Source organism: Ictidomys tridecemlineatus, chromosome 10 (assembly GCF_052094955.1).
Source record: "Ictidomys tridecemlineatus isolate mIctTri1 chromosome 10, mIctTri1.hap1, whole genome shotgun sequence".
NCBI classification, from domain to species: Eukaryota; Metazoa; Chordata; class Mammalia; order Rodentia; family Sciuridae; genus Ictidomys; species Ictidomys tridecemlineatus.
This window is the reverse complement of record NC_135486.1, coordinates 34,562,922-34,576,106: the sequence shown is the minus strand read 5'-3', so window position 1 is coordinate 34,576,106 and position 13,185 is coordinate 34,562,922. Positions and strand designations below refer to the sequence as shown.

The 13,185-nt window shown below is 40.5% G+C and overlaps 1 protein-coding gene across 6 annotated transcripts in view; it reads right to left on the bottom strand.

Annotated features, from left to right (window-relative positions):
- Positions 1 to 13,185, bottom strand: part of Srgap2 (SLIT-ROBO Rho GTPase activating protein 2) — a 242,166-nt gene that overhangs the window by 154,197 nt on the left and 74,784 nt on the right. The window contains exon 1 of one of the 6 annotated variants that reach the window (XM_078022710.1): positions 4,674 to 4,890. The exons of the other annotated variants lie outside the window; for them this stretch is intronic. The gene's annotated coding sequence lies outside the window, so the exon portion shown is untranslated. Of the gene's footprint in view, positions 1 to 4,673; positions 4,891 to 13,185 lie in introns of those variants that run through there. 6 annotated transcript variants of the gene reach the window in all.

Here is a 13,185-nt window from a genome sequence, read left to right as displayed (position 1 = left end):
CATGTGGGGGACTGTGTTCAGCTTACTGCTTTCAATCCTCAGAAATAAAGCTCATTTCTTTTCCCCTTCCAAAGTTCATCTCCGCATTCAGAAATTTTCTCTAAGTCATGAATCCCACATTTCTGAGGATAAAATGGGGAAGGAGGGCATCCAGAAAAGTCACAGGTACGTTCTCCCCTTCACCTTGGTGTGCGGCACCTAGGGGCGGGGGCTGTGGCTCCGACAGGCTCTGGTGCCAGCATGGAGCATGAGATCAGCCCATGTTCTCCATTGGGAATCTGTTCTGACTGCCAGTCTTTTTCCACAGAATCTGTCTCACCTGCTTTTAGCCCTTTCACAAACACATGACATCACCTCAGCCATCTCAGGAATATTAATTCCTAGTACCTTTCCAGCAGTGTTATATAAGAAAACAATTGGGGCTTTCATCAGGCTCTACCCTTCATATCTCTTACCAAGACTTCTTATCACCACAGTAATCAGCCCCTCTGAAAACTGTCCCTTAGGAAACAAAATGCCAGAAGGCCCTGCCAAGTTTTGCTCTTCACCTTGCTGCTTTGCTTTTCTTCAAAATTTAGTAATAGGAGGGTTCTTACAAACCCTTGATGGACAAATGCAAGAACCAAAACCCAGAGATGTGAAGAGAACTGACCAAGACCACACAGCTATTTAGTTACAGATCTGATACTGGAACCCTAGTCACAGGGTTCCCAAGCCAATGTTCTTTCTTATTTACTCTTGGGAAACACTTAGAATACATTCCAAGTGTTCTGATAATACAATGACATAAGTTCTCTCTCCGAGTTAGTATGTTTGTGGAGAAGAAACAAACAAACAAAAAACAAGGTGTAATAATAGTATAAATAAATGAGGTGTACACACAGTGACTCACTTTCAGTGACTGATACTATTACTTATCTGAGACTAGTCAGTGTTCCAAGGAAAGGCCAGAGAGTTACTTTCAGTAAACTAGAAAACAAATATTCTTCCTCAAAGATTGTGTCTGATAATGTTTTTCCTTATAATTACTGAAGAAGGAACAGACACATACTCACAGACATTAGATACTTCAAACAAGGAACTGATATCTCCAGAATAACTTTTCATTCCTTATATCTATGTCTTCCCCACTCTTGGTTCAAGTGCTTTTGGTAAAACCCATTCCCCTCCTCTGTCCTTTAAAGATGGTGGTCATTACTTCCAAGCCTTGGCTGGGAGCTAAAAGACCTGGTGACAATGAGAGTCTGAGACAGCTGCCACTATCTTGCCATCTGTGAGGGACAAGTCTGTTTGAAAATGCAGCTGGCCCAGAGAAACAGGGCTGAGAGAAGGGGAAAAGGAAATGTGAGTGCCTGAATTAAGTCATGGCCAGAAGCCAGCTCTATCCCTGGAACGTTTAGACACACTAGCCAACTCATTCACGTTTTGTTTAATCTATTTTGCTTTGGGTTTTTGGTCACTTGCAAACAAAGAAGTCCTAATGGATAAAGTGAGGGATTCTGAAGTATTCAGAAGTATAAAGATCTCTGTTCCAGAGGAACCTACAATTTAATTGTAAAGACACAATCAAAACATACATTTAAAAATTTTTTATAAATGTAATATAAAAGTTCATGTTATTGTATACTGTACGCACATGAGATTAAGAATAAATACTATGAGGAACACTTCTAAGGGATAAGAAAGATCAGTGGGAACTAATATTACTGAAGCAAGGCTTCTTGAGGAAGGATCTACTTCTTGAGAGAAAAAAATTTATCTTTTTCGTTTCCTAATGTCTTCCTGGGACCCAAAACAACACCTGGCATAGAACAGGCCTCCAAATTTGTGAAGGAAAGAGAGGAAGGAAATAGAAGTCTCAACAAGTTCTCTGAGGATGAGTGGAAATTTCGTAAATGAAGGGTGAGGAAATAATATTGCAGAGGAAGATAAAACCTAAGCCAGATAAAACCTAAACCTAAAACCTGGGCACTACTTCTTTTTGAGGTAGTGAGGATGGCCTGAGTAGAACACAGGATGACCAGGGGTCTTGGCTGCTGACAAAGGTGCCAGTGGAGGAGGAGCTGATCTAAAGGCCAGCAGAGAAGTTGGAATTCCAAGCAGCTGGAATGATGCTAGGGAGAGTTTATGTCATGATGGAAATAATGAACAGATTCATGGAAGATCACCTTGAAGGAGGTCTGTGGCACAGGTCCCTAGGCCTTCCTAATCAAGACCTGGAGTAAGCATTCATGACCAATATGGACTAATGGTAGCCAGGTCAAGATGAGCAGAATACCATGAGTGGAAAATCCCTGCGTGTATTCACATTGATCCTTAGCAATGATACATACTTTAGAGCCTGTGATCCTAAAAATAATGGTCCAAACCATCCTGTCCTATACAGTGGTGGGCACACTGGATGGATAAGAGAGACCCTTGGGTTCAAAGGTAAGAGAGTAATTTAGCAGGAGGGAAGGGTCGTGTGACCTGAGTCCTGGCCTTACTAGCTTTCCTTTTGACTACAGTTCTCTCTGTTGGGGGGCAAATTTAAACATCTTCAAAACTGTCTGCCTTGTGCAGCAGAATTTCCCAAAGCTATATTTAAAAAAAAAAAAAAAAAAAAAAAAAGACCCTCTCTCCTCTTACATGAACTCTGTGTTACCTAAAAACAATGCACACAGCTTTGGAGACAAAGTGACACCAGCTAGTGAGAAGGAGGAGGAGAAAAATGGCCCTATGAGTTTTCAAAGGACACTCAGTCATCCATTTACTTTCCAGCCCCCATGTGAAGGCAAAGAAAGCAACCCCATAAAGCCGATGAGGCGGGAGGGTGTGCAGGGGGCTAGCTCAATGAACTTTAATCATCGCGATTGCTCTGGCAGGCCGCCGTGGCTCTTTCAAGTGACTCAATAGCAAGTCAGAGAAAAAAGGCTCCCAGAAGAACAAGCTGCCACATCAAATGCCAAAGTAGTAATTTTAGCTCCTAGGCCTTGCCTGAGATGTTTAAGAAACAGAATTCCCAAGGTCCAAAATCTAGAATTAACTCGAACTACAAACTAAAGATGTGGAAGCAGAATATCAACAACTCCTTTGGGAAATAGCACCTAGTGGGATGTCCCCTACTCATGGATAGAAACAAGCTCCAAGTCAGTTCCAAGGACCACAATAACCCACCAGCACACCCAGCAAATATTTATCTAACACCATCTCTGTGCAAAGACCTGGGTGACAAATCACTGGAACACACATGAATGAAAGACATTTATACAAGAAAATGTAAGACATTGTCTCACTCTCAAGGAACTTATAATCCAACTGGGGGGAAAGGGAGAATAAATGCAAAAGTACAGCAGTGGAACACTAGACCAAAATAATGGTCCCAGACTATGTTCAGAGAGGAGTATGGGCCTGAGTTAGTCTTGAGGCCTTGAGCTAGACAGTATTAAAGGGAAATGAGAGTGATGGGAAAAGAGCACTGGGGTTAGCGAGCAAAGGTAAAGAGGCAGAAATGGGCAGATGACACTTAGCAGGCTCTGAGTGCAGCTCTGTGACTTGGAAATCCACACTGAAAGGTATAAAGAGAGACAGTCAAAAATCAGGCCAAATCTGGGTATGGTGGCACATATACCTGTAATCCAAGTGCTTAGGAGGCTGAGGCAGGAAGATCCCAAGTTCAAAGCCAGCCTCAGCAATTTAGTGAGACCCTGTCTCAAAATTTTTTTAAAAAAAGTAAAAAGGGCTGGGGATGTGGCTCAGTGCTTAAATGCCCCTAGGTTCAATTCAAAAAAAAAAAAAAGAAAGAAAGAAAGAAAAGAAAAGAAAAAGCAGGCCAGAGTTAGCAGAGAGGTCCCTGCAGGCTCCATGAGCAGAAGAGATACAAACACAGTCCAACAGGAAATTGTAACTGGACAAACCAAGAGTCTTAGAAATCAGGACAGCCCAAGGAGGATCAAAACCCAGGGAATTTCCTACCAAACAACTCCAGAAAAGACCAAATGCCAATTCAAACCAGTCCACTCTATCAAAAGACAACGGTAAACCATATGTTGCTCAGGGCACCAGCAAAAGCAGATGGAAAACAAACCAGATCCATACTAAAATCTAGTCCCTAAGTTCCTAGAGAGCTGGCACTGGAAGATGTATTTCATTTTGTGCAGGACCCCGCTTAACACTTAGTATTGGTAGATTGTTAACAGTTTAGTTCAATAAGCAAGGACCAAGAACCTACTACTAATTGTCAGAGAGAGAGACAAACAAAAATGAGTAAGGAGGACAAGACATTGACTTGACCTGTGAAAGGCCTATGAAGCACCCTGCTGGAAAAGGCAGTTTATTCTCCAGACTGGAGTTCTCAGGAGAGGTCAAGTCTGAAAATAGACATTTGGAAGTCATCATCAAGGAGATGGAGTTAGGAAGTTAACCATGAAAGTGAATGCAGCTGTCTGAAGACAGCACATAGAATGAAAGATAAAGTAGTCCCAGGCGTGGGGCGCCCCCGTGTAGATGGACAGGGAAGAGGAGATAGAAAGTAGACAAAGAAAGAACACATGAAAAATGTCAATAACTGCAGAGTCTTTGAATGAGATGGCAGGCAAAGAGTTCTTAACTTGTGCAGTTGAGGATTTGTCATTATTGAGAAGCTACTCTGCCAGATCCAGTTTATATGTCCCTCCCACCCAAGATGCACATACCTCCTCTTGCTGACCACCTGGAAAACTATGCACTCTGGAAGTTGCAATGGCTGTTCTGGTCCTTCATGCCATTGGTGGCTAGTCTGACAGTTTGTGGTCTTGAGCAAGTTCTATATGCCTCCCAATCCCATCCCAGGGTTTCCCTGTTGCCACTGAGGCATGAGATTTGGAGGGACCTGTTCAGCCAGAAGCCACATGACTGAGAATGTACAGGAACTGAAGCTCCATCAGGTCAAACTTCCACCAAGAGAATGGGAATTGATGAATTGAACCTTTTCCCTCTTTTCTAGTATACAGATGCAGAAGCTTCTCTGAGATGTCCCTCCAAGCCAAGCAAGCGTCCCCTGAAGCTAAGATCAGCTTCTAAGCAGTGCTTGATATTTGCTTTCCCTCTTTCCCTTTATCTCCCCCATTTTCTCCTTATTCCTGCTGTCTTGGGATTGTTCTCAAAAATAAAGTATAAGTTTCATTTTCTAAGAAATCTGGGCTAAGACATTCGTCATGTGCCAGGCACTGTCCTTGAAGCTGGGTAAACATTCCCTTCCTAGATGCAATTCTTTTTTTTTTTTTTTTTTTTTTTTTTTTTTTAAAGAGAGAGTGAGAGAGGAGAGAGAGAGAGAATTTTTAATATTTATTTTTTAGTTTTCGGCAGACACAACATCTTTGTTGGTATGTGGTGCTGAGGATCGAACCTGGGCCGCACGCATGCCAGGCGAGCGCGCTACCGCTTGAGCCACATCCCCAGCCCCCTAGATGCAATTCTTATTGCAATGAAAGTATCTACTCAGCAGATCCCTGAGGTCATCCATTACTTTTCAAGAACTCAGTATATATGTTAAGTGATCAGTTGGTTTTAAGAACTGATTTAGTTTACTACAGTTGATCTTGTATAGAAAGGTAAACTTTCTCCATTAAAGTTACAGGCAGACACATCATATATATTTAATAGTAATCACAAATGCCATTTATTAAGTGATCACTATGTGTCAAGCAAGCCTATATTGAGTCATTATTCAAGTGTAAAGGTACATTATCTCAATCCTCAAAATACCCTGGGGAGATAAATTTGTAGTAAAGTAGAGTGGTTAAGAGCACAGATTCTGCCAGGTATGGTGGTGCTCGCCTGTAATCCCAGTATCTTCGGAGGCTGAGGCAGGAGGATTGCGCAGTTCAAAGCCAGCCTCAGCAAAAAAACGAGGTGCTAAGCAATTCAGTGAGACTCTGTCTCTAAATAAAATACAAAATAGGGCTGGGGATGTGGCTTAGTGGTTGAGTGCTCCTGGTTCAATCCCCAGGTCCCCACCCGCCTCAAAAAGCACAGATTTTCTGCATTCCAAAAAACCTGAGTTTTAATTTGAGTTCTCCACCTGCTCTCAGTGTATCCTTGAACAAGACGACCTCTCTAGGTCTGTTTCATTATCTATATAAAGTGGAGTTTGTAACGCCAGTCACTCCGCTGACTGTTATGAAGAGTAAAAGAAATAATGTATATAAAGTACTTACTCTATGGCTGGTGTCTAGTAAGTCCCCTTTTAATTAAAAATCAACCATGATTCCTCCCACTTGACCCTAGAAGTGTTGAATTCTAAAATCAGTGCTTCTGACCACTCCTCCACACCATGTGTTTATGAAGCTAAGATGTGGTCTCATTTGACTCATTCATCCTGGAATTCTATAAATCTAGGCTATTAGTTAATAAAGAGGATCCTTGAATTTATTAACTTATCACCATTTATTAATTTATCACCATCTTAACTCTGAAGTGTATGTGTTGGGATCGAGTGGAAAAGCAAATACCTTTTTATCATTTCTTCTTAAAGTCCATGCCAACACTTAAGGATGTAATCATCTGGAGAGGTGGTAGGAAAAAAAAATCAAACTAAGGAATCAGACTGGCTTCAAAATGCCAGCTCCATCACATAACTAGCTGTGTGACCTTGGACAAGTCAGTGAACCTCATCTACTCCCTGTGCATCAATTTCTCTACCTGCAAAAATTTGACTATAATAATACCTATCTCTTAAAAGTTAAAATATTAACTTTTTGTAAGTTAATATTTGTAAAAGTAATTAGGATAGAATAAAACATATATATTGTAAAGCATTAGACATATTTTTGTTAAATATGTAAATAAAATGTATCTCATGAGTTCTTTGTTCCAGAAGGTATAGAAAATAATAGAAATTGAATAAACCAAATTAGTGGCTTCTAGCTTTTGCAAGCAAGCCAGTTCATACACACACACACACACACACACACACACACACACACACACACACAAATTGGAACAAAAATTTCATGAAAACAATATCCTTAGTATATGCCACAAACTCTGATATTAACTGCCTTTTAAGATGGTGGTTGGTGATCACTAATTTGATTTTATGATCTACTAAAAGGTCTTGGCCTGAAGCTTGAAAAGTTCTGCAATAAACCTCATGGCCACCAAAGGCAGAACTAGAACACAGTCTTCAAACCATTCAGCTCCTTCTTCATGGTTATTATTAAACTAGAGAGGGCCTAAGTTTCACTTCTTGGTAGAAAAAAAAACTGCACATTCTGGATCTTCCCTCATTCCTTCCACAGTTCACGTGAGCACTAGAAATTCAGAGAGCACCAAGGAACCAGCAGACACTTCCTGTGTGCACAACTCATGTTACTGTTGCCCAATCCAAGGCAATGCCATTCTGCATCTGGAAGAGTTCTGGGGCCTATTCTTTTGAGATTCATCTTCCTGGTTTTGAGGGCCAGCAACTATAGTCACCCACTGCACCTCTGGAGCAAAGAAGCTGCTGATCTAACACAACAAAGCCATGTTATATAATTAGCAAGTGGATTATAACAAATTGGATGAACTTTATTAATGGTTATGATTTTTTAAAGAGTTCTTATCTCTTAGAGATAAATACTGAAATATCTAAAGATGAATAATGTCTGATATTTGATTCAAAATAACAGGAGAGTGGGAGTAGGTAGAGGATACAGCTGAAACAAGATTGCTATGAGCTGGTGATTTCTTGAAGCAGGGCAGTAGGTGAGTGGGAGTCCATAACATTATTCTCTTATGTATGTTTGACATTTTCATAATGAGAAGATTTCTAAAACCTAATTAATGGCATGCAGAAAAAGGCTTAAGAGAATCCAAAGTAAATGCAAAGGAATAAGATAAATGAGACAGAAAAAATATCCAAAGAACTAAACTTATGAGTAAAAAAGGCACACCATATACTAGGAAAAGATACATAGAACACTCAACATCAAGACATATGATATTTAAGTTTTTACTTTCAAAGATCAAGAAAGATTTAAGATGGAGAAAACAGAATTGAGGGGGAAATCAAGTCAGTTTCAGATTTCTCCACAGCACCAATCAAACCCTGAAGACAAGGGAGCCATGTCTTAAAGAATTCTGAAGGAGAGCATCTGTGATCCAAGAATATTATGACGAGCTGAGTCACCGCTCAAGTGTAAAAAAGGCTCAGACATTCTCCAACTTGAAAGATCTCAGCGTAGAAAGCACTCATGAAGCCCTCTTGAGAAACAGAAACCCTGTACTCAAGATCAATCAAAACAAAACCAGAGGAACAGGGTAGAAGGTAAAAGAACAGGCAGTTAGATGCAATACCAAGACCAAAAAATGGGAGCATGCAAGTAGAAATGTAAATGCTAGAAACCCTGGCAAGGGGGAAACAGACATCCTAAGCTCCGAACACCAGGCACTGGGGAAGTGTAAAAACATGAATCACTGAATCCTTTCAGGCAAGAAACCTGCCAAACCATCTCAAAGTGAAGAAATAGCTAAAAATGTAGTTACATATATTAATAGCAACTTCAGCCTCCTAACGGTTTTCATAATTGTATTCTTAACCTTAGAGAGAACTTGAGAAGCTATTATCTTTGGTGGAGAAGAAACATTATCTGAAGTTCAACAATTTCTTCAGTTTCACATTAGTTTCCTTTCCTCTATTAAATTCAGTAAAATGAAATTCAATTATTTTTTTATTTCTAAAGCACATATGGTATAATGCCATTCCTATAAAATTATTTTTCTCTCACCAGCCACCTTCTGCTTATAGTTAGCACTGACTACTCACACTGGAAGAGAATGTCCACATGCCCCAACACCAAATCCTTTGCCCTTCTAACCTGCCTGCCTGGTCCCAGGTTCTATCCTAGGTTTATTTGCCACCTACAAGCCAGATCTTACCCCTTCTTGCTTACTCAAGCCCTCCTAAAATTATAGGTATCATTTTTTCCTCTCCAGTGGATCATTCCCATAATAAACAAATATGTCATATTCCCTCCACCCCCTGAATGCTTTTTTTGAGGGGAGGAGCAGGAATTGAACCTGAGGTGCTTAAAACCACCAAGCCACATCCCCAGCCCTTTTTATTTTTATTTTCAGACAGGGTCTTGCTAAGTCATTTAAGGGCCTCAGTAAGTTACTGAGGCTGGCTTTGAACTTGTGATCTTCCTGTCTCAGCCTCCTGAGCCGCTGGGATTACAAGTGTGTGCCATCATACCCAGATTCCCATCTTATTTTTTTAAATATCATTTTCCTTAATCTCCCCTCTCCTTGTCAACCAGATACCTTTTTATCCTGGTTTCTCTTTACAATGACACTCAAAATGGTTGTTCCTACTTCCTTCCTCTACCTTCTCTCTTTGGCCCACTCTAACCAGGCTCTCACTTCTGTCATTCTTGTGGTGGGCAGTAATGGTCACCATCCTGCCAAATACAGCCAGTTCTCAAGACTCTGCTTAACTTCCACCAGCATAGAGACTGGCCCTGGGTACCATCCTCTCCTGATATGCTTCCAGACACAGATTCTATCTCCCTTGCTGGAACTTTCTCCTTTACCAACCACTAAATGGTGCCATGAAATGCCCCAGGTTATCAGTTCTATGGCTGCTTTTCTGTCTCTACTTGCTTCCTAGTAAGTCTCATTCAGTTCTATACCTCTTAACTCCAAAATCCATATGCACAGTCTAGACCTCTTCCTGGACTCCAGCCTCCTATACCTGGCTTATCATTTTCTTTTAGATCTCTAAACATACCTAGAACTTATGCCCAAGTCTGAACTCTTGACATCTCACCCTGACCCCTTCCTGCCCCACCCATGTTCCCTATCCCCATAATGGAACCACCATTCACCCACCAGGCCAAAATCCTTCAGACTTCTTAGTGGGTATTTTCTTTCAAACTTCCAATTCAATTTATTAGCAAACCGTGTCAACTCTACTTTCAAAATATGTCCAGAACCCAATCTTTTCTCAGCCCTTCTATCAGTCTCTGCTTAATGCAACTCAGCAGCAGCATTTTGTCCTGAATCAAGGTCCCTATCAGATCTAGCCACCTCTACTCTTACTTCCCTGAATTCTGTAGTCTACACTGCATCCCTGCTCACCAGCTCCCAATGGCTTCTCACTGGAGAACAGCTAAAGGCTTTCCAAAGTCTGTCTTACATGGCCCAGACCCTCCAATCTCTAAAGTGCACTCTTACTGTTCCACAGGCACACTGGGCTCTCTGATCACAGAACATTCCAGGCACTCTCCCACCTCAGGGACTTAACCTTCGCTTCCCTTAGCTGGAAGCAACTTCCCATCTTTACCTGGCTCACTCCCTCACTCTACTCAGCTCTCCACTCAGATTCTGCTTCTCAAAGCAGCCCTCACTGCCCTCCACCTGAAAGAGCCCCTGACCCTCTATGCCCTTACCCCATTTTATCTTTCTTCACTACACTTATACATCTATTAATGTATTTGCTATCTCCTTCACACGGCAGCACAAGTCCCATGATGTAGGGACTCTGCTTTGCTCCCTTCTGATCCCTGATGCCTCAGCGCCTAACACATAAAGCACCCCACGAATATACACTGATGAATGGATGAAGGGCTGTTTTGGTAAAACAGGATTTGCAACACTAATTGCTAACTTTTTTTTTTTTGTCCGTTTTGCTTGGATTTTTTGTCATGTGTATCTATTAATATTTTTTTTCCAAAAAAGCAACAATAGTCCTTTAAAAATTAAAAAAGAAACCCCACTAAAAATCAAAGGAGAGATGCATTATCTATTGAACTCTGTTATATTTTGACCAGTGTTTTCCCCCCATTATTTATGATAGCCACAAAAGGATTCATAATGCCCAAAGGATATTTTTCATAATTAATGAAATCTTTTTAAGAGGAAACTTTACTGGAACAAAAGTTTCAATTGCCCAAGGCTGGCCAAAGACTATAAACACAAGCCTCCGAGTATGAGCAAAAATTGGCAAAGTTCTTCCTAAATTTCACTCCCCTCTGTAATAGTTTCTTTAAATATTGCTACTAAAATCCAGATGCCAGAATCTAGCATCTGTTACCATCCTGCAAACAAAAAAGTATGTAGGTCTTTGGTAATATTTAAATAGAAAATAAGAGTCTCATTTTCAATAAGCTGATACTTTCTAAATACAAGCAGGGTCACAGGACCACAAAGGCCAGTGAAAAGATTAAAAAGTGCCACTGTGGGCTGGGGCTGTGGCTCAGCAGTAGAGCGCTTGCCTTGCACGTGTGAGGCACTGGGTTCAATCCTCAGCACCACATAAAAATAAACAAAATAAAGGTATTGTATCCATCTACCAATTAAAAAAAAATGCCTCTGTGAGTCCCTGTGACACATGTACCAACTAGAAAAGATCCTCCAACCAACCCATGCAAAGTAAGTGACATGGCAGCCTCCAGGCAGCCTGGGGAAAAGAGAGCACCGGAAGTATTCCCTGGGTCTGATGAGAGAAGTCCAGTGAGAAATACAAGATCTAAAAGTGGCAGACAAAAAAGTTCAGGATTCAGCCTCGCCTCTCCCTTCCCGTCTCTGGTATTACCAGTATTCTCTGTTCTTTTCATGATGAGGAAGGAAAGAGCAAGAGCCTGTCCACTCTGGAAATGTGGAGTAGTAAACTGGTATCTTGGGACTTGGTGTAGAGTGTTTCCAACCTCAGAGAGAATGCAAAACCCATTTCTTAACATCTAAGTTTTCTAAGGCTGTTGACCAAGCAATAGACTGTGAACCTCCACGGTCTTTCAGGGTCTATCACCCTGCCAACAGCAGCTATGGCAGCTGCTTCACTTCTTTTTTTTTTTTAAATTATTATTATTATTTATTTATTCTAATTTGCTATACACGATGGCAGAATGCAATTTATTTCATATTACACATACAGAGCACAATTTTTCAAGTCACTGATTATACATAAAGGATTTTCACACCATTTGTGTCTTCATAAATGTACTTAGGGTAACGATATCTAACTCATTCCACCATCCTTCCTACCCCCATGCTTCCTCCCTTCCCCTCTCTCCCCTTTGCCCTATCTAAAGTTCCTCCATTCCTCCCATGCTCCCTGCCCATCGCCATTATGAGTCAGCATCCTCAAATCAATGCTTCATTTCTTCTTAAAATATCAACAAGTGTATTCTTTTCCCAATTTTCCCTTTAAAACCTCTCAGTTTAGAACCTCTATATATCAAGTATGTGTGCATAATGGTGAGTGGCGATGAGCCCTACAGCGTTAAGACTAAGGTGTTGGTAATGGTGGTGTTGTGATTATTATTATTAACTGTATTATTGTAATAAATGCAGTATAAAATTGGCCACTTTAACCATTTTAAGTATGTAGTTCAGTGGCCTCAGGTACATTCATGTTGTTGTACAATCGTGACCACCATCAAACTCTAGAAGTTTTTCATTGTCCACAACTGAAACTCTGTACATATTAAACACTAATTCCTCATCCTCTTCTCCAATAGTCCCTGGCCACCATCATTTAGGTCAAGGAGGTTTGAAGCACTGTACATACAGTTTTTAATTGTTCACATTCTTTATCATATATCAAAAAATGTGCAATCATAGTGGACTATGGATTTAAAATGGCAAGTCTAAGAAGACTAATGATGAGATCCAATTGTCAATAAGAAGCACAAAAACAAAATCAAATCATCTAATTCCCATTGAGATTATCTCCACCAGATCACCATGTCTTGTTCATCTGATTAACCTTTCAGTACTTCAAAATCCAGTTTTTAAAACCAGAGGCCATAGGGAGTACCATATCAAAACTAGACCCACAGCTGTTAGAGGAGAGGCATTCAGATCTACAATATGCTGTCCTTTGAGATGTGAAGCTGAAGCTCTGTGGTATCTTGCCACATGGAAAACAAAATTTACAAATTATATGTAAGGGCTGGGCGTAGCTCAGGGTAGAGTGCATGCCTTGCATTCATGAGGCCCTGGGTTCCATCCCCAACACTCCCACCAAAATTATATGTAAGAATAAATCCTTTCTTTTTAGTGTGAAATGCAAAAATCCAAACATTAAGTCAGGAAAGCAAGACTCTCTTTTTAAATGTGTTAGCAAATAGTAAAATTCTAGCTACATTTTTAATGTATATTTGGTCTCAAACTAAGCATGATATTTTATTTTTAAGTTGTTTTATGAATCATATTATTTCTTGCATAATTTATCTAAATAAA